This window comes from Dipodomys ordii, unplaced genomic scaffold (assembly GCF_000151885.1).
Source record: "Dipodomys ordii isolate 6190 unplaced genomic scaffold, Dord_2.0 Scaffold1, whole genome shotgun sequence".
Taxonomy (NCBI): Eukaryota; Metazoa; Chordata; class Mammalia; order Rodentia; family Heteromyidae; genus Dipodomys; species Dipodomys ordii.
Window position 1 is genome coordinate 67,433,119 of NW_012267217.1, and position 22,582 is coordinate 67,455,700.

A 22,582-nucleotide genomic window follows, 5' to 3' on the forward strand; every position below is an offset into this window, starting at 1 on the left:
TCCTGGCAGGACGTGGAGCAGAAAGAAACGTCTCAGAAGCCGGGCGCTGGTGGCTCACGCCTGTAATCCTAGCTACTCAGGAGGCTGAGATCTGAGGATCGCAGTTCAAAGCCAGCCCGGGCAGGAGAGACTGTGAGACTCTTATCTCCAATAAACCACCAGAAAACTGGAAGTGGCGCTGTAGCTCAAGTGGTAGAGCGCTCGCCTTGAGCTGAAGAGCTGAGGGACAGTGCTCAGGCCCAGAGTTCAAGCCCTATGACCGACCAAAAAAAAAAAAAAAGTCAAGAAACGTCTCAGAGGGACCACACAAACTCCAAAGGAGAGACCCGAAGACACGAGGGAAGCATTGTACCTCTCATTGTCATTTGAGAATTCTGAGGGTGAGGGTGAACCCCATGGTAACAGGATGGAAAGGGGAGACTTTTGCCATCTCGTTACAGTGATGTTTCCCCAGCAGAACACAGGCTCAGAGCAGCTGTGTCGTTCTCGGATATACACTAGAACCTGGAGAAGTGAGGACACAGCCCCAGATTTCCGAAGGGAAGTCACGTGAAGGACTTGCAGGCTCTGACCGTTTGGGCTCCATATGCCCTTTGGAAGTTAAGAGAGGCTGGGCATGCAGTAACGCCTCAGTTCAGCTTTGAATCCTGGGCTTTCACATTTCTAGAAGCCTGTTGTCCCAAGGAAGGAAGAGGCCGCGGTGCATAGGAGGTGGCAGAGCCATCCCAGGGAGGCTTAGTCTGGGTAGCTGTTAGCTCAGATGGTCTTTAAAGAACGTACCGCCTCACGTGGTGGCAGGGTGTAGGTGGGCATTGAATTTAACATTAATAAGCAGTCAAGAAACACTTAGGACAAGTCGGCAGCAATAGACTAATAAAAGACACACTAGTCATTAAGCTGTGTGTGTGTGTTTCAGAGGATTGGACCCAGGGCTTGCTCGGCCTCTAACACTTGAAATGTGCCCAGTCCATTTTGCTTTATAGTTTGTTTTTCAGATAGGGTCTCATGCTTTTCCTTGCACTGGCTTTGGACTATTTTCCTACTGAGTAGCCAGGATTCCAGGCAATGGGTCACCACACCTGTATACTGTAAAGTCCCCCTACCTTTCTGGGCACTGAGGTTTGAACTCGGTCTGCCCCGTCCGGCCTCCAGCTGAGGCCTCAGACAGACTCTTCTCTGCCTCTGAGTAACTTAGAATTAGAGGTGTGAGCCTGGCATTCTTTTAAAAAGATGAGGAATACCATAAGAGGATATCCTAAACAGCTCTTGGTGATGTGTGAAAATGGAGAAGAAATGGACAGATTCTTTACAACTGCTCCCGGCAGCTGCTGTTTGCACTGGCAGTGGTGATTGAGCACTTGTCAGAAGAGCCAGCCCCACCCTGTGGTGGGAGTGCCACCTGTCCCGTCTGCCTGTGCAGGAGAGGGTTCCTGTGATTGCATTCACTTGGACACCCCTTGAACGCCTGGCGGGAGGTGTGTGGGTTGAGTGAGCAAGAAAGGGGGCGTGCAGGATTAGCGTCTGCTGCCCAGGACTGAGCTGCTGTGAGGGGGGTGGGGGAACTTGTCCAAGAGGAGTGAGCTGGAGGGAGGAGCCCTTCCTGGGCCTGGGGAGCTGTTTGGAGAGGGTGATTAGAACTCAACCAATGGCAGAGGAATTCACTGGCCGATCTGAGCCAGTGGGGGCTCATGGGCAAGGGAGAAACTGCAGGCCTAGCTGTAGGAGTTGTCCCCTTCCCAATATATCCTGCTCTTCGGGAAGCCTGTCCAGAGCCAGCAGGCTGGGCCTGCTGGCCGGCTGCTGAGAGGCCTCCACGGGTGAGGGTGGCCTTGGGCTCGCTGGGAAGTGGCTCGCAGGGAAGTGGCTCGCAGGGGTGTCACTGACTATCCCTGGGCCAGGCCCCTGGGCCGTGGCACCAGATGGAATGAGGGGGAAGGCAAGCATATCACAGCCAGAAAGGGCTCTTCCTCCTCCAATGCCCCTCTAGTGACCTCTGCTGGCCCAACAGCGGCAAACAGCCGCTGCGGCCGTGGCAAGGCTGGAAGGATCCCCGGTGGAAGCCCAGGGAAGTCAGAGCCGAGTTGCAGTGCTCTGACCACTGGCACAGCGAAGCCTGTGCTTGGGACACCAGGAGATGACCCCCAGCAGCCTGCAGGAGAAAAGCTGCGCTTACCCGTTCCACAGACACCGAGGCAAGGGCCAGGAACGGTGCTCCTCGCTGTGGCCAGGCCACGCTCCGGGCCAATGTGAGGCTGCGTCCAGGTGCAGCAGCAGCACGTGTGTCTCTGCAGCTGTCGTCCTTCTTGCCTGGGAAGATTTGCTGTGTGCACGAGCTCTTCTCGCAGCCCAGGCCCAGCCCTCCACTGTGGACTGGTACAGTGGCAAGTATCCTTGTCATCTTTTGAGCCTGCATTTGGGCTTCCTGTGGGAGAAGCCTGAATCGGGCTCTTTCTTGCTCTGTCCTTTCCTGTGCTCTGTGCTGCCTTAGGCAGGCTGGGTGGTGCTGGGTTGCGGAGACATTCCTCAGTACACACACACACAGTACACACACAGACACAGACACAGACACACACACACACACACACACACCACCTCAGGCAGGCCACCCCACCCTTAAATCTCACTCTCTAGATGCCTGCTTTGCCTGGCCCTCACCCTCTTCCTGAGTCCTAAGGTCGACTATGCCCCCCTTTGGAGCTGGCTCAGCCTCTGGACTTCTGCTTTGACTCTTCACCACCTGACCAGTGAGACAGACCTTAGGCCAACTTCAGAACCTTCCAGTGCTGTAAGTTTTTCACCTGCAAAGTGGAGGATAAACAGTGCCTGTGTCAGAAATGGAGGGACAAAGGGGACAGATGCAGCATGGTACTTACTAGACTTGTGGGTGGGGAGGGGGGGGAAAGCTGGGAGAGAGTGAGGGGAAGGGTGACATTGTCCAAAAAGACTTACATAACTGCCACCCCTCTGCACATCACCTTTATGATGATGGTGTGACCGAGTTGTGTAGAACACTGGTGGGAAGCAGGTGAGCTGTTTGTGGGTGCAGAGTTCAGCTGGTTCTTCCTCTGCGGGGGCCGCCTATCTCAGGGAGGCGGGGGGGGGGGGGGGGGGGGGGGAGGGGCTAAGTTGCTGCTTCACAGCCAGGATGGAGATCAGGTCTCCAACACACACACAGGGCAGGGGCCTTGGGAGATTCGTGGGACCACTGCGCTCCAGTGTCCCGTTTACAAGGTGGGTACGCAGTGAGCGGGTGTGTGGTCATCCCTCAGCATGCACGGGGGACCCCAGGACCCTATGGATGGACAAGCTCTGTGGTCTAAGGGGGGCAGTGTTGGCATGGTGCTTGCACCCCTCCTCTAGGGACCTTAAATCGTCTCCAGATTCCATACAAGACTCCATGGATGTGTACAGTTTGCATGGACAGCTGGTTGAGTCCATGATGCACAGCCCGTGGCCATGGATGTAGTGTGACTGCTCTGTGTTGTGAAGGATAAACCCCCGATGCAGTGTTTGCTCAGTCTTTCAGTCCACAGTGAGGTCTGTTCCGTGAGTCTGGGACACCTGCGCGATAGGCCTTCAGCTGGTCTCTGCGGTTCGCTGTGCCACGCTCCCTGGTACCCGGCAACGTGAGATGTGATTGTGCCTCATTTGCTTCTTTCGGGTGGTGATGGCTTGGACAGCCCAGTCAGGCCTTCCCAGTGTGACTTGCTCTCATGAAGCTCTGCCACTCACCGGGCATCCGAGCTACTCAGGAGGCCGAGATCTGAGGATCGTTGTTCAAAGCCTGCCTGAGCTGCAAAGTCTGGGGAGACTCCTTATCTCTAATAAATTACCAAAAAAGCCAGAAGTGGAGCTGTGGCCCAACTGGTAGAGCACTAGCCTTGAGCAAAAGAAGCTCAAGGACAGCATCCAGGCTAGGCCCCTAGTTCAAGTCCCAGGACTTGCCCCAGGCTAAAAGATGAAACATTTAAAAATAAAACATTTAAAAAATTAAAAATATGTTGTCTAACATCACCTTCAGGCCCTATGTTTAGGTGCATGTTAAATACAGACAAGTTTCCAAGATGTCTTACTACCTACACGCAAATACTCCAAAATCTGAAAAATACCTCAGGTCCAAAACATCTGTGGTGCCAGGCACTTTGGATGAAGGGCTTATCCTCACCTGTGGAGGTGAGACACGCCCCTCGGCTCTCGCTCTGGAAGGATGGAGGCCGTCCTGCTTCCCGCCCTGGGCACCATCAGCTCTGCCCCCATGTCTGCATCCCCCTTCCTACCTCCCAAGCTGCGTGTAAGCATGGCCCCCCAGGCAGCGGAGAGTGGAGAGCCACCCTTCCCTGGTCTTCAGTGGGAGCTCTGGAGGTGGCAGCGTGGCGGAGGAGGCGGCTAGGACTGGCACTGGCTTCAGCTTCAGAGATGGCCTTGGGCGGCTGAGTTGGGCCCCTCCAGCCCCTCCTCGGCTGTGGGTACAGAGGTCAGGGAGCGGGGAGGACGCTGCGGATTTTGTCAGTCCTCCAGTGGGATGGCGCTGGAGCCCTGGGCTGTGCCCTGTCTGGGGCCTGGACTTTACCATGCCTTTTGGGCATCCGCTGTTGTTCCTACCGAAGCCGGTGCCCATGGTCTGAGAGGAGGTGGCCATTCCCTTCCCTGCGTCCTGCCCCTTACCTTGGCCTTCAGAAAGAGCTTCATAAAGGTAGCTTGAATGAATGAGTGAGGAGATGGTATATTTGGCAATTGTGGATGGAAAAATGCCCCTGGAGGATCCTGAGCCCATGATGTGCTCGGCTCGGCCTGGGCCAGCGGTGGCTCCCCAGGACCCCCTCTCCTCCCGCTCTTGAGTCTGGGGTGTCTTGACTGTACCTCCAACAGCCCTGGGAAGGGGTTCTTGGAAAATGTGCAAGTGGATCATCCACACTGGTTTTGAAGGAGCAGCGAGGCTGTGAACCAGGCTGTGGTGAGCTGTGGGCTCCAGGGTGCTCGAAGGCTTCTGTGGGCGGGGCCTGCTCCGCCAGGAGGCTGGCATTCCAGGAGTGGGAGGGAAACACTGCACTGGACGTGCAAGACGCTTAGTGACCGTGGACTCGCGTGCCATGCCCCTGCCCCTCACCGCCCGCGCCACCGCTCTGGTGCCGAGGGAAGCTGCGCAGCTCTGCGCCTGGCAGACGCCTGTGCCCCGCAGATGGCCCAGGCCCTTCCCATCCCACAGCTGTGCTGGGACCCCCCTGTTGGTTACTCATGTTCAAAAGCCTCTTCTGCCCCCCAGCTGAGTGACACCCCAGAGCCTATGCATCTGTCAGGAGCCAAGTGCCTGGGGGGAACATGTCAGCTCAGGGGCAGGTGGAGGGGATGTCCTGGGGACCCCATGTACAAACAGCCCCAGCTGATCTCTTGCCTGACAGCAACTTTAAAGCCCGTGACTTCCTCTCAGGGCCAACAATACCATAATCCAAATGTCTTAAGTCTATAACTGCTGCTGTTACAAAATGCCCCAAACTGAGTGTGTGTGTGTGTGTGTGTGTGCGCACACATGCACCATTCAGGCCTGGGGCTTGAACTGGGGCTTAGGTGCTGTTCCTGAGGTTCAAGGCTAGTGTTCTATTGTTGAGCCACAGTTTCCACTTCTGGCTTTTTTGGTGGTTAATTGGAGTCTCATGGACGTTCCTTTCTCAGGCTGGGCTTGAACTGCGATCCTCAGATCTCAGCCCCCTGAGTAGCTAGGATGATAAGCATAAGCAACCTGTTCCCAGCTGACTGAGTATTTTAATATAAATAATAGAAAAATATTTCCCACAGTTGGGATTCTGGGAAGTCTAAGGCCAAGGTGCCCTGCTGTCTGGTAAGGGGCCACTCTTGGTGCCTGAGTGCTGTGTCCTTGAGTGGAAGGTCTCCTTCCCCCTTGGGACCCAGTCTCGTGGTCCCAAAGACCCACCTCTAGCACTGTTGTGCCCACCTTGGTTTCCATCGCCATACTCCAGCCCCCACCCTGTGTGAGGAAGGACTGGACCGTGTCCACTGTCCAGGCTGACGGGAGTGGGGAGGGGCGCTCATCAGGTTCCTGGAGAGTGGTTGGTCCTGATCAGGGAGAGAGAGCACGCACACTGCAGGGAGAGCGCAGGAAGAGCAGGCGCACCGCAGGAAAAGCACAGGAAGAGCGGGTGCACCGCAGGGAGAGCGCAGGAGGAGCGGGCGCACCGCAGGGAGAGCGCAGGAGGAGCGGGCGCACCGCAGGAAGAGCGCAGGAAGAGCGCAGGAAGAGCGGGGGGGGGGGGCGCACCGCAGGGAGAGCGCAGGAAGAGCGCAGGAGGAGCGGGTGCACCGCAGGGATAGCGCAGGAGGAGCGGAGCGGGCAGGAGGAGCGGGCGCACCGCAGGGAGAGCGCAGGAGGAGCGGGCGCACCGCAGGAAGAGCGCAGGAGGAGCAGGAAGAGCAGGCGCACCGCAGGGAGAGCGCAGGAAGAGCGCAGGAGGAGCGGGCGCACCGCAGTGCTGCCAGTCTACAAAAGAAACCCGCTTCAATTTGGATTTCAAAAAAATGTATGTGTTTTAATGATGTCCCATAAAATAGTTAACTTCTACCGAGACTCTTATATTTTTATTTGCTCAATCTGAATTCTTTACTTGGAGTGAACTTTAGAATGAAATTAAAGTTTTTATGAGTAAGGCTCACTCTGTGGGAAATTTGGCTTATCAATGGTAAAAGTTGGTGACTATTTTGGACAACAGAAGAGATCAAAGAGACCTGGTTTTTCCCTATGAAACCTGACTGGGTCTTGTCTGTGTTTGTGTCTCCAGACACCCTGGTGAGGAGGGCGGCTTTCCCGCAGCTGCTGATGGGAAGCCGGGAGGCTTTTCAGGCCTGAAAGCATTTTCTGTAGGGAAAGATTTTCCTAAAACCCAGTTTCTTGATTTGTTGATATTTTACTCTTTCTTCTGTTCTGTTTTCCTTTGTGATGCTCTAAGATTCCTTTACCATTTTATTTCCCTCATTTAGTTGTTCTTAGTTGTTCGCTCTTCCTTCCTTCCTTCCTTCCTTCCTTCCTTCCTTCCTTTCTTCCTTCCTTCCTTTCTTTCTTTCTTTCTTCCTTCCTTCCTTTCTTTCTTTCTTTCTCTTTCTTTCTCTCATTCTCTCTTTCTCTCTCTCTCTTTCTTTCTTTCTTCTTTTTAGTGATACTGGGGTTTGAGTTCTAAGCCTCATACCTGGTAAGCAGCTGTTCTACCACCTGAATCATGACCTCACCCTTTTTTTTGCCTTAATTATTTTTCTGGTCAGGTCTTTCTCTTTTTTTCCAGCACCAGCCTTGGACTGTGATCCTCCTATGCTTTCTGTGTATCTGCGATTATAAACATGTGCCACCACCACCTAGCTTATTTGTTGAGATGAGGGTCTTGCTGGCTTTTTACCTGTGTTGGCCTCAAACTCCAATCCTTTACCTCCTGAGTAGCTAGGATTATAGATGTAATTCTTTGAAGATAAGTGGGTAGGTGGCAAATTCTCTTAGTTTTCCTTTTCTGAACTGTCTTCAGCCTCTTCATTTTTGGAGGGTATCTTCACTGTGAGGTTTTTTTTTTTTAAATTGTAAAAATACCATACAGAGGGGTTACAATTACATAGGCAAGTAATGATTACATTTCTTATTAAGCATTGTTGCCTCCTCCTTTGTTTCCCCTTTCTATCCCTTCCCATCCCTCCCCAAAGTTGTAAAGTTCGTTTTTTCGACATAACAACTTGTACATCTCATTGTTGCAATAGGTCCACCTGTATCCCTATTTAAATGATTTGTTTTTTCCCTTCCCCTCCACAAATTATACCAACATCAAATACAATGAAAGCAGGGGCTATACCATGGGGGAGGGCACTGTGAGATTTTCTTTTTAGTTCTTCATACTATTTACCTCTGATCTCTGGTTTCCGATGAGAAATCTGTCAGTCCACAGCTTTTTCTCATAGTCAAGGATATATTTCCATGCTGACACTTTCAAGATTTTTTTTAAGGTCTTATGCTCAGAGGAGTTTCACTGGGGTCTGTGTTGATGATTTCTTTGGCTTTTGCTCAGCCTTTTTTTTTTTTTATTTTAGTCGTGGGGCTTGAACTCTGGGCCTAGGTGCTGTCCCTCAGTTCTTCAGCTCAAGGCAAGTGCTCTGCACTTGAGCCACAGTGCCACTTCTGTTTTTCTGGTGGTTTGTTGGAGAGAAGAGTCTCACAGGCTTTCCTGCCTGGGCTGGCTTTGAACCATGATGCTCAGATCGAGTCTCACAGGCTTTCCTGCCTGGGCTGGCTTTGAACCATGATGCTCAGATCTCAGCCTCCTGAGTAGCTAGGATGACAGGTGTGAGCTACCAGCACCCAGCTTTTGCTCAGCTTCTTAAATCTATGGGTTTGCTTCTCCTCACACAGCTTGGGAAATCTCAGCTAAGATTATTAAAAAAAATAATCTTATTATCTTTCACTAGTTGTATAAAGAAGATATCATTCAACAAAGCAGTTTATGAATATAGTGTACCTTGATCCTGGCAGCTGTGTGTTCCTTGAGGACCTTTTCTGTGCTCCTCATTCTAACCTCTCCTTGGAAGACTCAAGCGATGCGACCACTGTGGTGAGCCTGTGGTGTTGGTCCGAGGCCCAGAGGCTCTGCTGATCTTCCTCCTGGTGTGTTTTTTAATTCAGATGGAGGGATGTGTGCTGCTCTTTCTCCTTCCCTCAGCCTCCCTACCTCCTCTTCTATCCAGGAGCCTCTCCAGTTATTTTCCACCTCTATTTAGGTGACTGTATTTTTCAGTTGTAACATTCTCATTTATTTGTTTCGGTATCTTCTATTTCTTCACTAAGAGTTTCTGTTTTCTTGTTCTGTTTCCAGTTCCTTGTTGATGCATGCTGGTGACGCTGTGTAATTCCCGTGTGCAGGACGTCTCAGTGCTGGTGGTGCTGACTGCTGACTCTCTGTTATCTCTTCCCATTTCTTGGTGTGCTGGGTGGTTTTCAGTTAGACCTTGATGTTTTGGGTCGCGTTGGGCTGTCCTGCCTCAGCAGCCTTCCTCGGGTGCCTGGCCACTGGAGATGGGTGCCGGGGGAGGTGGATGTCTAGGTTCGCCCCAACCCTTGTTGACCCCAGGGGACACAGAAAGGATCCTCATCAAGACTGGGTCCGGGGCAGGGGGTGTTAGGGCTCAGGCCTGCCCATCCGGCTTCGGGGTTTCTTCACCTCAGCTCACAAGAGACAGCTCAAGGGAGCCCTCTACCCAGCGGTGGCTTGTCCCTGACACCCAGAAGGACCCAGAGCACCAGCGTTGTCTTTGAACCTCCAGAGCAAATGGTGTGAACAACAGAAGAGATAGGTATAGAGCCAGGGTGGGTGAGGACAGGTTCCGGCCTGACTGCAGTTCGGGTGTCGAGTGTAGGACGGGGAGCCTGCCGGGAGAGCCCTGCGGGAGAGCCCTGCAGGAGAGCTTCGGGGCCGTGGGCCTGGATCTGGCTGGGCAGGACCTCTTCCCTGGGCACTGTCTGCCTCCCTTGCACCCTCCTCCTTTGGCCCTGTTACAGAGAGAGTGGGGTTAGGGTGGCACTCGGCAGCAGGTCTGTGGGTGGGGAATTTGAGTCCAGTTGTCCTGAGTAAAGGAGCAGAGCTGGGCACTGGTGGCCAGGCCTGTCATCCTAGCTACTCAGAAGGCTGAGATCTGAGGATTGCAGTTCAAAGCCAGCCTGGGCAGGAAAATCTGTGGGATTCTTATCTGCAGTGAGCCACCAGAAAACTGGAAGTGGCACTGTGGCTCAAGTGGTAGAATGCTCGCCTTGAGCTGAAGAGCTGAGGGACAGCGCCCAGACCCAGAGTTCAAGCCTCATGACCAAAAAAAAAAAAAAGAGCAGAACAGGACCCTGTGGTCAGCTGCAGTGTGGCCACTCTGCTGTGGGCAACACTGGAGGCCATTTTCTCCGAAGGCCCTTGAAATCAAAATTGGATGTGCTGTGCTCTTCAGGATGACCAAGCACTGGTCAGTCACGGGGCATGTGGGGCCCGGCCGGCCCAGGGAAGGCCAGGCCTCCACCCCTGTCACTGGCTTGGTCCTAGGCACTCACGTGGTCCGGTGGACCTGGAGCAGACAGCATGATCAGAGCTCTGGGGCGTCCAGGGAACAGTGCTGGCCACTGACAGAGGTCATTCTGCCCAGGGCCAGGGCAAGAGGGAGGCTCCCAGGCTTCCAGGGGAAGGAGTATAAGTAATGTCCAAGAGGAAAAGGGGAACCTGAGCCCCTGCTGTGCTCAAGAGAAGTCCCAGTGAGGACTAAGCCCCAGACAGGTACACCTGCGATGACACTGTAACTGTAGCTGCTGGTCCTAGTGCATGGCGCTCAGACCCACAGGAGTGGGTCCAGGCAGAGCTGGCTTGTCTGGGCTGCGTGTGTTGAAGGTCAGCACAGCACGAGGAGCCAGGGCAGAGCTAAGAGCCAATAGCTCCCACTGCCCTCTGACAGAGGGGGCTCGAGTGGGTGCTCTGCTCTGGCAGGCAAGGATGGTTTGTTTCTCTGCCGTCAGCCGCTGTCTCTCAGAAGCTCTGCGTGGTCTGTGCACTCAGCCAGGGTGGGAGCCGAGCTGTCCTGGACGGGGTGGGAAGGGGCCCCCACAGACCCTGACAGCATGTCTGAAAAGCCTTCTGATGGCCATTTAATCCCAAATGTAACCAGGGTTCCACCTGGCTGAAGGTGCTCAACCCGAGTTTTGTTGTTCATGCGTCAGTCTTTATCATGTACATTGGCCTGAAGTTGGGCTGGATGTGTTGGCTTATTTCCCACTTGATGTTTTTATTGCAAGGAATGTTTGGATATGTGGGAAATGGGTTTCTTCCGTGGGAAATCTTGGGGTGTGGGCAGCTACTGAAGGCCCAAGCAGGAGGGGACCAGGGAGAACGAGGAGAAAAGCTGGGAGGAAGAGGAAGTTCCTCGCTCCTCCTCAGCACTCTGCTCCTCTACTCTTCTTTGTATCCGCGTTTTCAAAGGAAGATGTATTTCCCAGACAGTTTTTTTTTTTTTTTTGTTGGTTGTGGGGCTTGAACTCTGGGCCTGGGCGCTGTCCCTGAGCTCTTCAGCTCAAGGCAAGCATTCTACCACTTGAGCCACAGTGCCACTTCCAGTTTTCTGGTGGTTTATTGGAGATAAGAGTCTTCTGGACTTTCCTGCCCAGGCTGGCTTTGAACCACAATCCTCAGGTCTCAGCCTCCTGAGTAGCTAGGATGACAGGTGTGAGACACGGGTGCCCAGCTCAGCTCTTCAGCTCAAGGCAAGCACTCTACCACTTAACCACAGCACCACTCCTGGTTTTCTGGTGGTTCATTGGAGATAAGAGGCTCATGGACATTTCAGACACAACCTTGCCCTCCCTGGCCGGTCAGCCTCTGGGCTGCTGTTTACAGTCAGGTGTTGGCCTGGCTCAGGTCACTCAGGTTCACGCTTCTTTTGTAATTTAGTGTTCCTACCTCTGGCTGACTCCGTATTTTCCCCCTCAGCTCTGAGAGACTGAAGAAGCCCCGCTTGGCCCTTTGTGCTCAGAGTGAGCGCTGCCTGCGGCCTGACTCCACTCAGCTGGACGGCGGAGGCTGCTGCCGCTGCCCCTCCCTGCAGGTCCCGTCTTGGGCTCTTCGGTTCCACATCATTTCCTATTGCTTTTGGCAGGGAATTTGGTCTGGTACAACCACTTCTGGAGGGCGGAGGCAGATGGATGACAGTTCTAGACCACGTGTTCGAGCGGTGGCTTGATCTCAGGGAGTGTGGTCTGGTGATTGCACGCTTCGGCTGCATGGTGGCCTGTGAGGCAGTGAGCAGAGTTGCCATCTCACGAGGCTCCGAGGGCCGAGCTGTGGGCACAGTTTTCTCGCTCTTCCCCCAGCACCAGAACCTCTTGTTCTGTACCCGATGGACTGCACTCTGTGCTCAGGGAACGGGAAGAAGGGGAGCCTTTCTAGGCTAGTGCTGCCCGTGGGTGAACTGATTTCATAGGCAGAGGACCACTTGGCCTGCCTTCCCGAGAGAAGTGTGGAGGCCAAAGCTGTAGAGGGCGATGACAGAGCCATGAGATCTGGCTGTGGTCTCAGCCACCCCCCACCCCCACCCTGCCCCACCCAGGCCCTCACCGGGCCAGGAAGCAGAAGGCAGGCGCCCTAGGACCAACCCCGGAGCACCTCAAGGCTGATGCAGAGCAACTCCAGCAATGTCTGCCCCCCACGGCCCCAACAGTCCCCCCACTGCTGCGTCTGCATATCCAGAGGACGGACAGTCAGGCTAGCACGGGTGGCACTTGTCCCTTGTCCCAGTCCCTTACCCAGAGCGCCCTCAGCAGATTCCTGGAGTTGTGCATGATTTCCCAGCAGCCCTCAGGCCTCCGTGCGTGGTCCTGTGAGGGGGATCTGTACTAGTGCCCCACAGCTGCTCTTTGCACCCCAGGTGAACACAGCCCTACCAGGTTGCTGAGGAGCTCCCCAATCTTCCCAATCTCCCCAGTGCTCCTCATGACTGTTCCTCACTGTCATTCCCCAGTGCTGTTCCTCAGTGCTGATCCTATCCTCAGTGCTGCTCCTTAGTGCTCCTCAGTGCGGCTCCTTAGTGCTCCTCTGTGCGGCTCCTCAGTGCTGCTCCTTAGTTCTCCTCTGTGCTGCTCCTCAGTGCTGCTCCTTAGTGCTCCTCTGTGCTGCTCCTCAGTGCTGCTCCTTAGTGCTCCTCAGTGCTGCTCCCCAGTGCTGCTCCTATCCTCAGTGCTGCTCCTTAGTGCTCCTCTGTGTGGCTCCTCAGTGCTGCTCCTTAGTGCTCCTCAGTGCTACTCCTTAGTGCTCCTCTGTGCTGCTCCTCAGTGCTGCTCCTTAGTTCTCCTCTGTGCTGCTCCTCAGTGCTACTCCTTAGTGCTCCTCTGTGCTGTTCCTCAGTGCTGCTCCTTAGTGCTCCTCTGTGTGGCTCCTCAGTGCTGCTCCTTAGTTCTCCTCTGTGCTGCTTCTCAGTGCTGCTCCTTAGTGCTCCTCTGTGCTGTTCCTCAGTGCTGCTCCTTAGTGCTCCTCAGTGCTGCTCGTCCATGCATGGGGGTTCAGGAGTCACTTCCACAGCCTTGCCTGTAATCTGGGAGTTACTTACTCACAAGCTCACCACATCTCCTGCCTCAGCCTCCTGGGGAGTCCCGTGCCCTCTGCAGAAGCTGGTGCTCACCTGTCTCCTCTAATTGTCCCCTGCTGTGGGCTGACAGGGGAGGTGGGGCCTCTGGGGAGTGCTGCAGGCTACATGGGGTCCTGGGGGTGGCCTGAGCTCAGGACTGCCCACAGAGCTCTCTGTGTGGGTGTGCGAGGATGGGGGGGTCGCTGTCGTGGGAAGAGCGCCCCCACCAGCAGCCGACGCTGACAGCTTCCTGGGAGGAAGTTCATGCTGTCAGCGCCCCGTGTGGGAGCTGCCTCAGCGGAGTAGCACCTCATTCAGTGCTGACCCCATCCTGGAAGGTGGCAAGCCTCCCCACCCTGGGGAGGCTGTGGCTCCGCCCTGGCTTCCGGTTGCTGGTGTGGGGGTGGAGCCAGTTTCAGGCATGCCCGGCCGGCGCTCATGCTCATCACCACTCACAGGCCCAGACCTTTTAACTTATTTATTTATTAGCGTGTCACTCATGGCACTGGAGTTTGACTAGGGCCTTGTGCTTGCTAGGCAGGTGCCCCACCGGCAGCCCTAGCCCCAGCCCTGCTTCTTGAGACCTTGTCTCACTAAGTTGTCCAGGCTGGCCTTGAGCATGAGATCTGCTCTCCTCAGACTCCTAAGTAGCTGGGTTACAGGTGGGCACCACCATGTTTAGCATTTCTGGTTTCTTTGAAACCATTTATATATTAACACACACACACACACACACACACACACACACACACACACACACACACACACACTTTTTTTTTTCCCAGTCCTGGAGCTTGAACTCTGGGCCTGAGCACTATCTCCGAGCTTTTGTGCCCAAGGCTAGCATTCTACCATTTGAGCCATAGCTCTACTTCCAACTTTGTGGTTAAGGGGAGATAAGAGTCTCATGGACTTTCTTGCTGGGATTGGCTTTGAACTGCAACCCTCAGGCCTCAGTCTCTTGAGTAGAGTATCTGGGATGACAGGTGTGAGCCACCAGCACCTGGCCAAGAAAACATTTTTTATCAGAACATCAGTCCTCTGCCTGTAGTCTCAGGTAGATAGACTAAGGTCTGCACACACACTGTGCCACCACACACCATGTATTCCCAGCCCTACCTCACATACATCCCACACCCACATCCCACACCCAGACACTGTACACCACAGGAAATGCAGGGGAAATCACCTGCTCTCATGACTGTCACAGTCCCCTGCACTAGAAGACATGTAGCAACAGAAATGTATTATCTCACTCTTCTGATGCCCACAGTCCAAAATCAAGAGGTCGGCAGGGTCGGTTCAACCGCAGGTCCTGAGCCTGGTGGCTCCTGGCGGCTGGACCACGCCAGTCTCTTCCTCTTCCACCACAACCACATACACTGCACACCACACCCACACCCATACCATACCCACAATCACACACACTGCACATCACATCCTCCCATATCCACACTCCTCAACTGCATACACACACACACACACACACACACACACACTACCCCTCCCCCCTCATACTCAGGGTCTCATCACCTCCCCCAGCACAACTGCCCTGTGCATGTCCCCACCTCTGAGGCTGGCCTGGTCTGTGTGTTTGGGAAATGGTCATACAGAAGTTGCTCCTGCTGTGTGGGGACGTGGAGGCTGCCCCCAGCCTTCTGCACTCATGTCTCCTGGGTGGGCACACTGGCCACCCAAGGCCAGTCCAGAGAGGAACCTCTGTCCTCCCCACCCCTCTGTCCTGCAGTGGGGTTGTGCTGTGTCCTTCCTGGTCAGCTTCTCTGCTGGTCTGGCTGAGCCTGAGCCTGAGCCTGAGCTCCTGGCTGAGTGGCCTCACTTGGGACAAGAGGCTCTGGTGATGAAACTAGGCTACTACAGGTGTCACACTGGAGTGGGATGACCCTCAGCCTATGTCTGCTGCCCTTGAAGAAGACAGGATAAGGAAGTGGGGAGAAGAGGAAGAGACTGGTGGGGTCCAGCCACCAGGAGCCACCAGGCTCAGGACCTGCGGTTGAACCAACCCTGCCGACCTCTTGATTTTGGACTGTGGGCTTCAGAAGAGTGAGAGAATATGTTTCTGTTGTTGTGTGTTTTCTAGTGAAGGGGACTGTGACAGTCATGAGAGCACAGGTGATTTCCCCAGTATTTCCTGGACTTTAGCTGCTGCACAGGTGCTGGGGTGGGGTGGGGGAGGGCACTGTGCTAGCCTGAGCTCCGGGACTTTCAGCCCCATACCCCCAGGAAGAAAGCAGACATTTCTCTGGGTGGTCACGTGGATTTTGGCCTGGCTTTTGGCCCCGGTGATGGCAGGGCTCTGGGGCCTGCAGAGAAGCCTGGGTCTGGTAATGGAGGTAACCAGGTTGCTAGGATTCTCCCAGAGCAGCTAGAAGATGGGGTTGTGGGAGGGCAGACAGAGGGTTGCCTGTACAAAGGCCCATGATGTATGGTTTAGATTTAGTGATAGCATCCTGGCCACAGCAGACTCAGGATTTGGCTGGCACAGCTGTTGCATGGGTCCTGTGGCTGCCACACAGCCCCATGCCTCCTCTGTCTTCTCGGGATTCCCAAAGTGGCTTCTAATTAGTCCCCCCCACATGGGGGGGCCTATGGCCTGTGCTTCTGGGCTCTAGGCCCCTGCAACGGAAGCTGGTGCAGAGCCAGTCCTGGCAATGCCAGGAAGAGGAGAGCGCATTGCTTCTGCAGCCTGACTTGCACCTTGGCTGGGAGGGAAGCAGAGAGGTCTCCACCTGGGCGTCCTCCTGGGCTCCCTGGGTGCCCTCGGGCTGCCCCGTGACCTTCCTAAGGAATCGGGGGGGGGGGTGAGAACCCAAGGCACCGTGGGCCACAGCAGTGAGTTTGCGGACAGCGAGGCCTGCGGCTCGCAGACGTGGGGCTGGCCTCCCCAGTGGGTGAGGCAGCTCCCCCGGCCTAGCTTCTCAGAATCCTCACAAGTCACTCCTCTGTGCTGCCATTATATCCCTCCACTTGACAAAGGAAAGGGAAGCAGATTTGTAGGAGTGAAACTGGCTGGACACAAAAAAGTGAACCATAGTTCCAGAGTAGTCATTTTTTTTTCTCCCAAATACAACATTTTTAAAATTAGCTTTAACTACAGCGTATGGGTAATTCTTCTTCTTTTTTTTTTTTTTTTCGGTTATGGGTCTTGAACTCTGGGTCTGGGTGCTGTCCCTCAGCTCTTCAGCTCAAGGCAAGTGCTCTACCACTTGAGCCACAGTGCCACTTCTGGCTTTTTCTGCTTATGTGGTGCTGAGGAATTGAACCCAGGGCCTCATGCATGCAAGGCAAGCGCTCTACCACTGAGCCACCTTCCCAGCTTGCGTATGGGTAATTCTTGAGCCCTTCCTGGCCCCATCTGTCTTGGGTTCTGGCCTCCCACAGGCTGGGACTGAACGGGGTGAGCTTGCTCTGGGGTGGGGGACCTGGAGGCAGCACCTTGCCCATTGGAGCAGGTCAGCTCCAGCGGGCAGCTCCCCACCCCCGCTGGTGACAATGGGGTGGCCAGAAGACCACTGTACCCCAGAGCTGAGCTGCCCCAGGCTTTGTAAACCAGTTCCAGTAAAGGGTCCAAGAACACCCTCCCACTCCAAGGATGTGATCAAGGTTCTGCTCCATCTCCTAGGACCACGCTTCACGACAGTGAAAGAAGCTGGGCTTAAACCAGCTCTTCTTGGCCTCCCTGGAGCTATTTTGACTCTGTGGGCTCATGGCCCCCAGCTCTGGCCCTGGTAGGGGTGAGCACGTGGGCAGAATGAGTGCTCCTTGTGCAGGTACTGCTGCGTGAGGAGGCCAACTCCTAGCCTAAAGAAGGAAGGGATGTGAGGGCAAGCATGATGTAGCAGCCCATGACAGCACGCTGGACACTTCAGGACAGGGGACCGCCTGCACCCAGATCGATGTGTGCTGGACCCTGCGGGACAGGGGGCTGACTGCTCATGTACCTGCCCTGGGGCCTCAGCAGGGCTAGGAATAGGGGTGGTCTTGCTTTTCTTCCAGGGGAGCAAGGGCCCCATTTCCTTTGGCTGTGGGATGTTGAACTCTTTCCTTTGGCTGTGGGGCCTCTGGCCAGGCCCCCTCATGCCTGGCTTCCCCCTTGGGGCAGGAGGCCACAGGGAAGCAGGGGTCAGCGCGGTCACCCTCCGGGGCCCCCGGGGTGGGGTGAATGGGCCATGTGTGTTTTATGAACAGTGCAGTATGGGCAGGAATGTGGCTCCACCGCAGGCCAGGACAGAGCGGAGCGGGAGCTGAGAAATCATGCTAAAGCCCCTCCAAGGAGCCGTGACTGGAGTCCCTGGAAGGCGATAATAACCCTTTTGGCAACTGCATTTTCTCCATCCCACGCCAAAAGACGTGCCACCACCCAGAGGAGCCTGTGACGGGTGCGGCCGCGGCTGCTCCGCAGGCCTGCCTGCCCGAGCCCCGCTCTTCCCCAGGGCTGGCTCAGACAGGAATTTAGAGGACTCTGATGCTCAATGAAACCTCTGGCTGTGTTTGTGTAACAGATACACAGATTTATTGGAGTTCCAGGCAGAGCCAAGCAAACTTGTAAAAACTATCTTGACATTGCTCTCATTTGTAGTTCCATATTAAGCCATTAAAAAAAAAAATCTGACCAAGAAAAGTGAACATACTGTTCAGAATGTGTGGGCTGCGGGCGCGGGAGGAGCTCCTCCCGGGCTCCGGCTCTGCAGGCCCCGAGCACAACCTCACCCGCCCCGGCCCTGCTGGAAGCCATGCGCCAGCCCTTCCCATCCCCCTAACTACCACCCATTCCTATCCCTAGCTCTCACTGGGACTCGTCCCTGACCTTGACCCCAGCCCTGACCTCACTGCCCTCGTTCTTCACCATGACTACTTCTAGGCTCCGTGGCCTATCTCGCCGAAGGCCTTAGAAAGAGGATGTTCTTCGTGAAAATAGCGCATCACTCCGTAGTCAGTACAGCTAAAGCCTTGCGGAGCGTCGCCCCTGGGGACGTTCATGCGGAATTACCAGGCTAGAATTTTAGTTGGTTGATTTCCTTTGCTTTTGAGGGCCAGCTGCTGATTGCTTCGGTGTCGGGGGACCTGTGGAATGTTTTTCTTATTTTCTGCAGAATTTTTGAGTTATGTGTTTCTGGTTGCCACGCAGACCCACAGAATGGTAATGTGTGGTGGGGTGTAGCACTTTCAGAAACGTACCACTGAGGAGTAACTACGAATGTGCTTTGCTGCATGAGGCTCTGCTCTGAGGAGAGGGAAGATGGTGAAGTCAACTCTTAGGAAAATGTTATTGTTTGGGGAGTTGAGCTGCGGAGACACGTCTACAGATGACTAAAGACTTGCGGGATACAAGCCAAAAAAAGAAGAAAAGACCTAAGCCAGCCGTGCGTCTGTTCAGATCTGAAGGATCTGATTATTACCCAGCACAGAATCCACCTCCCCGGGAAAGTCCCCACAAATATCGGCATACCCATGGGCGTGTGTGCTGTGTTGAGCCTGGGAGGCTGCAACAAAGAAGCCCACTAACACCTGCTGGCAAGGCGGAGGAAGGAGGCTAAGAAAGAGCAGTGAAGATGGGGAGGGTTTGACCCGTGCCCAGGCCATCAATACCACCGTGAAAGGCCCTGTGCAGTCAGCGCATGCTCGTGTTTATGTTTGTGCTGTTTGCTTGTTTATCTAGTAAATGCCGTTCAAGGGCCGGCCTGGCCTTTGTGAACACCAGGCATGGGATAGGTGTGGATGTGCTTTACAGGGTGGTGTGGGCCTCCCCGTGTGCCGGAGTGTGTGTGTGTGTGTGTGTGTGTGCATGCGTGCACGCGTGCAGGTGTGACCCTTCTGGGCGTCAGCTGGGCCCCAGGCTGGGGCTTCGGCCGAGTGCCTCCTTGGAAGCTGAGAGTCTCTCACCAGTTTCCTAGGTGACGACAGTGAAGCACAGAGCGGTGTGGACACTCCCTGTGGCCACACAGTGGGCACTGGGCGTTGACTTTTCTCAGCTTCACTCACCTCTCCCCTGCACAGCTTCCTGACCACATCACACCCGGTGAACACCCAGGAGTGCTGGGTGGTGCCTGAGGCTCAGGCTGCAGACCTGAGAGGAGCCCCATGGTGCCTTAAGGCCTTGTCCTGAGCCCGGTCCTCCATCAAGGACGCTGGAGGAAGCAGGCGTATGTGCAGTCCTGTGTGCAGGGTGGGGTGGTGGGGTGGGTTTAGGTGGAAATGCCCCGCTTTGTCCACAGAGGCCCCTTGCCTGCCTGGCCCCAGCCGGGTCCTAGGAGCATCTCGGTCACAAAGCCTCATGTGCATGTGTGTCCCAGGCATGGGTTGTCGGATGAGATGTGAGGAACAAGATGCCGGGCGCCGGTGGTCACGCCTGTCATCCCAGCTACTCAGGAGGCTGCAATCTGACGGTCGCGGTTCAAAGCCAGCCCCAGGCAGGAAAGTCTGAGACTCATCTCCAGTGCACCACTAGAAAACCGGAAGTGGTGCTGTGGCTCAAGTGGTAGAGCGCTTGCCTTGAGCTGAAGAGCCAAGGCTCAGCGCCCAGGCCCAGCGTTCAAGCCCCATGACTGAAAAAAAAAAAAAAGACAACAAAGACACCGTCCACAGTGCAGGCACAGAAGGCGGGAGCTGCGGACAGGGCCTGTGCTCCGGCTGGCGCCCGCCGGGCGCTGTAACCATGTGGGTGCTGGCCTATTGGTTCGTTCAAACTCAATGAAGTGATGGGGTCACTGACATCGTCAGCCTTAGGCCCCCAAACCCCGGGCAGGCATGGCCCGGTCTGAGGCTGTGGACTCCGTGGAGGGTCTTGCCCGAGTCCTGGCCTGCGGGTGGCTGCATAAGAGGCCGAGAGTGTCCCTGGCCCGCACACAGCACCAGACCACACCTTGCCACTAGGGTGGCCCACACATCCCATCCAGCTGAGGAGGGGTGGAGGGGAGCTGGGGAGCCCTGGGGGGGTGGGGGGCTCTGACCTGCAGGGGAACGTGAGCCCCAAAGCCGGCTGTCCGGGGCGGGCTGTGGGGAGCCTGCAGTGTGGGAAGTGGGGCGGCTGTGGTGGGAGGGGAAGGTGTGGAAATGTGACACGAATGCGAACATCGAACCTTCTAAATCACCCTGGTCTGTGCGGCTGACGTCCGCCCCAGCTTCCCACCCGCTTCTCACCTCCCAAGTCACAAGTCGTAATTCTTCCCGCGGCAGCTGCCTCCTTGTGCAGGCTGAGCCCCTGTGAAAGTGTCCCAGAGCCACCGGCCCCCCTTCCGCCCCACCCCCCCGGCCGCACCTCTGCGGGCTCTGTGGAGGAGGACGCGGCCCGGCGGTGGAGGGGTGCTAAGGTGGTGCTGTCTGGGCCTTGTGTCCTTGAGAACCCATAGCGATGGCAACCCGGGCTCTGTCACCTTGGGATGCCACTCCTCCCATACCTGCAGCCTAAGTCTCTGCAGAGAACCAGGCCCGGTAGGCAGCATGCGCAGCAAGGCGGCGGCTAGGGCGGCGCTGGCCATGCTGAGATGCTGGGGCCTCTGTGGGAGCCCCAGTCTCCCGTGCTCTGTCAGACATCCACGAAGCCCGCACCCCTCCCCGCAGACCAGACAGGCCCCGCTCCACCCAGAGCCAGAGCCTGGGAGGGCACTTTACCCAGCACAGGCCACAGGGGACACACGCGCGCACACACGCAGACACAGACACACACAATGCACGCATATACATATGCACACAGGTACGCAATACACACACATACTCACAAAAGTCACACATACACATAACACACCATCTCACACACATATACACAAAATCTAATGGACGTCAGATAAATTCTGTGTGTGTGTGTGTGTGTGTGTGTGTGCGTGCGTGTGTACTGTTATATGTGTATACATGTTTACATATATATGCCTTATATGTTATATGTGTGCTTTGTATCAACTCACCACTTACTTCAAAATAGGTGGAGTTAGCTGGGTGCTGGTGGCTCACGCCTGTAATCCTAGCTACTCAGGAGGCTGAGATCTGAGGATCACGGTTCAAAGCCAGCCCAGGCAGGAGAGACCATGAGACTCCTATCTCCAATAAACCACCAGAAAACCGGAAGTGGCACTGTGGCTCAAGTGGTAGAGCGCTCGCCTTGAGCTGAAGAGCTGAGGGACAGCGCCCAAGCTCAGAGTTCAAGCCCCATGACCGACCCCCCCCTCAAAATAATGGTGGAGTTATTAACAACAAAACCCTCTCCAAATTATACCAACCGTGCCCACCATGGGGAAGACAGATTAGATCCGGAGTGGGTGGCTTCCAGGGGGAGAGCTGGTCTCGCTCACTGGCGCTTTGTGGAGTGGGTGGCTTCCATGCTGCGTGCCCGGGGGGAGAGCTGGTCTCGCTCACTGGCGCTTTGTGGAGTGGGTGGCTTCCATGCTGCATGCCCGGGGGGAGAGCTGGTCTCGCTCACTGGCGCTTTGTGGAGAGGTTGTGCTCTACAGTTCTCACACCTCCCCAGGGAGTTGCAGTCGCACCCTAGTCACCTGATTTGGGGGGCTGGGTGTGGGCATGCAGCACGTTCGGGACTTGTCCCCTGACATGCTGTCCTGAGGGGCTGCGGCTGCCACCTGTGGTGGGGAGCCCCCCCCCTCCCCATGCCACAGAACAGCCCTGCAATCCCAGGCCTCTTCCATCCTGGCTCTCACCTCCTTGACCTCACTGAGCTCTGAGGAGACGGCTTCAGTTCCCAGGTGGGAGAGGGCGGTGGAGCCCGAGGCTGCTCTTTCTTTCCCACTCCTGCTCTATCGTGAGGTCCCCTGGGTGAGGCAGGGGCAGGTCCCAGGGAAGGACAGGCCCCACGGGCAGCAAGTCGCCAGTACACCAAGGTGGATGGGGCAGGCCCCACGCTGAACTCCAGTCCTCCCAAGTCCAGTGACAAGTGTCCATAGGGAAGAGGGGAGAGGTTGACACACGCGGGTGGGGTGTGGAGGCGGGCCAGGCCTCCAGAGATGGCCATCAGTGCATGGCAGACTGGGGAACCCAGCAAGCACACAGCCTCAGAGAGGCTGGAGGGAGAGCGCACTGCCCCAGCCTGCCCTGCCAGAGAACAGCCCAGTCTTGTGTTACACACAGCATTGTGGTGAGTTGTCCGGGGGCCCAGAGACGGACCTAGAGGGGTGCGCGGGGCCACGAGGCTGCCCCACTGAATGGGGAAATGCGGCGTGGCGATGAGGCTCCCTGTCTGTACCCTGCTCACTGGGGTGGGGTGGGGGATGTCCTCTGTGCAGCCTCTGGGCGGCCTAATGCAGCTGGGACCAGTGAGGAGTCAGGCTGGGGGGAAGCAGCCTGGGAAGGAACTGGAGGGCCAGCGCTGCCCGGGGCCTGGTCCAGGCCTGGAGCCTTCCTGCTGTCCCAGACTGCTCAGTGATGGGCGATAGCCAGGCAGGGGCCCTCCACCTCTGTCCAGCATCTCCAAGATGGCGCTGCAAGAAGCAGG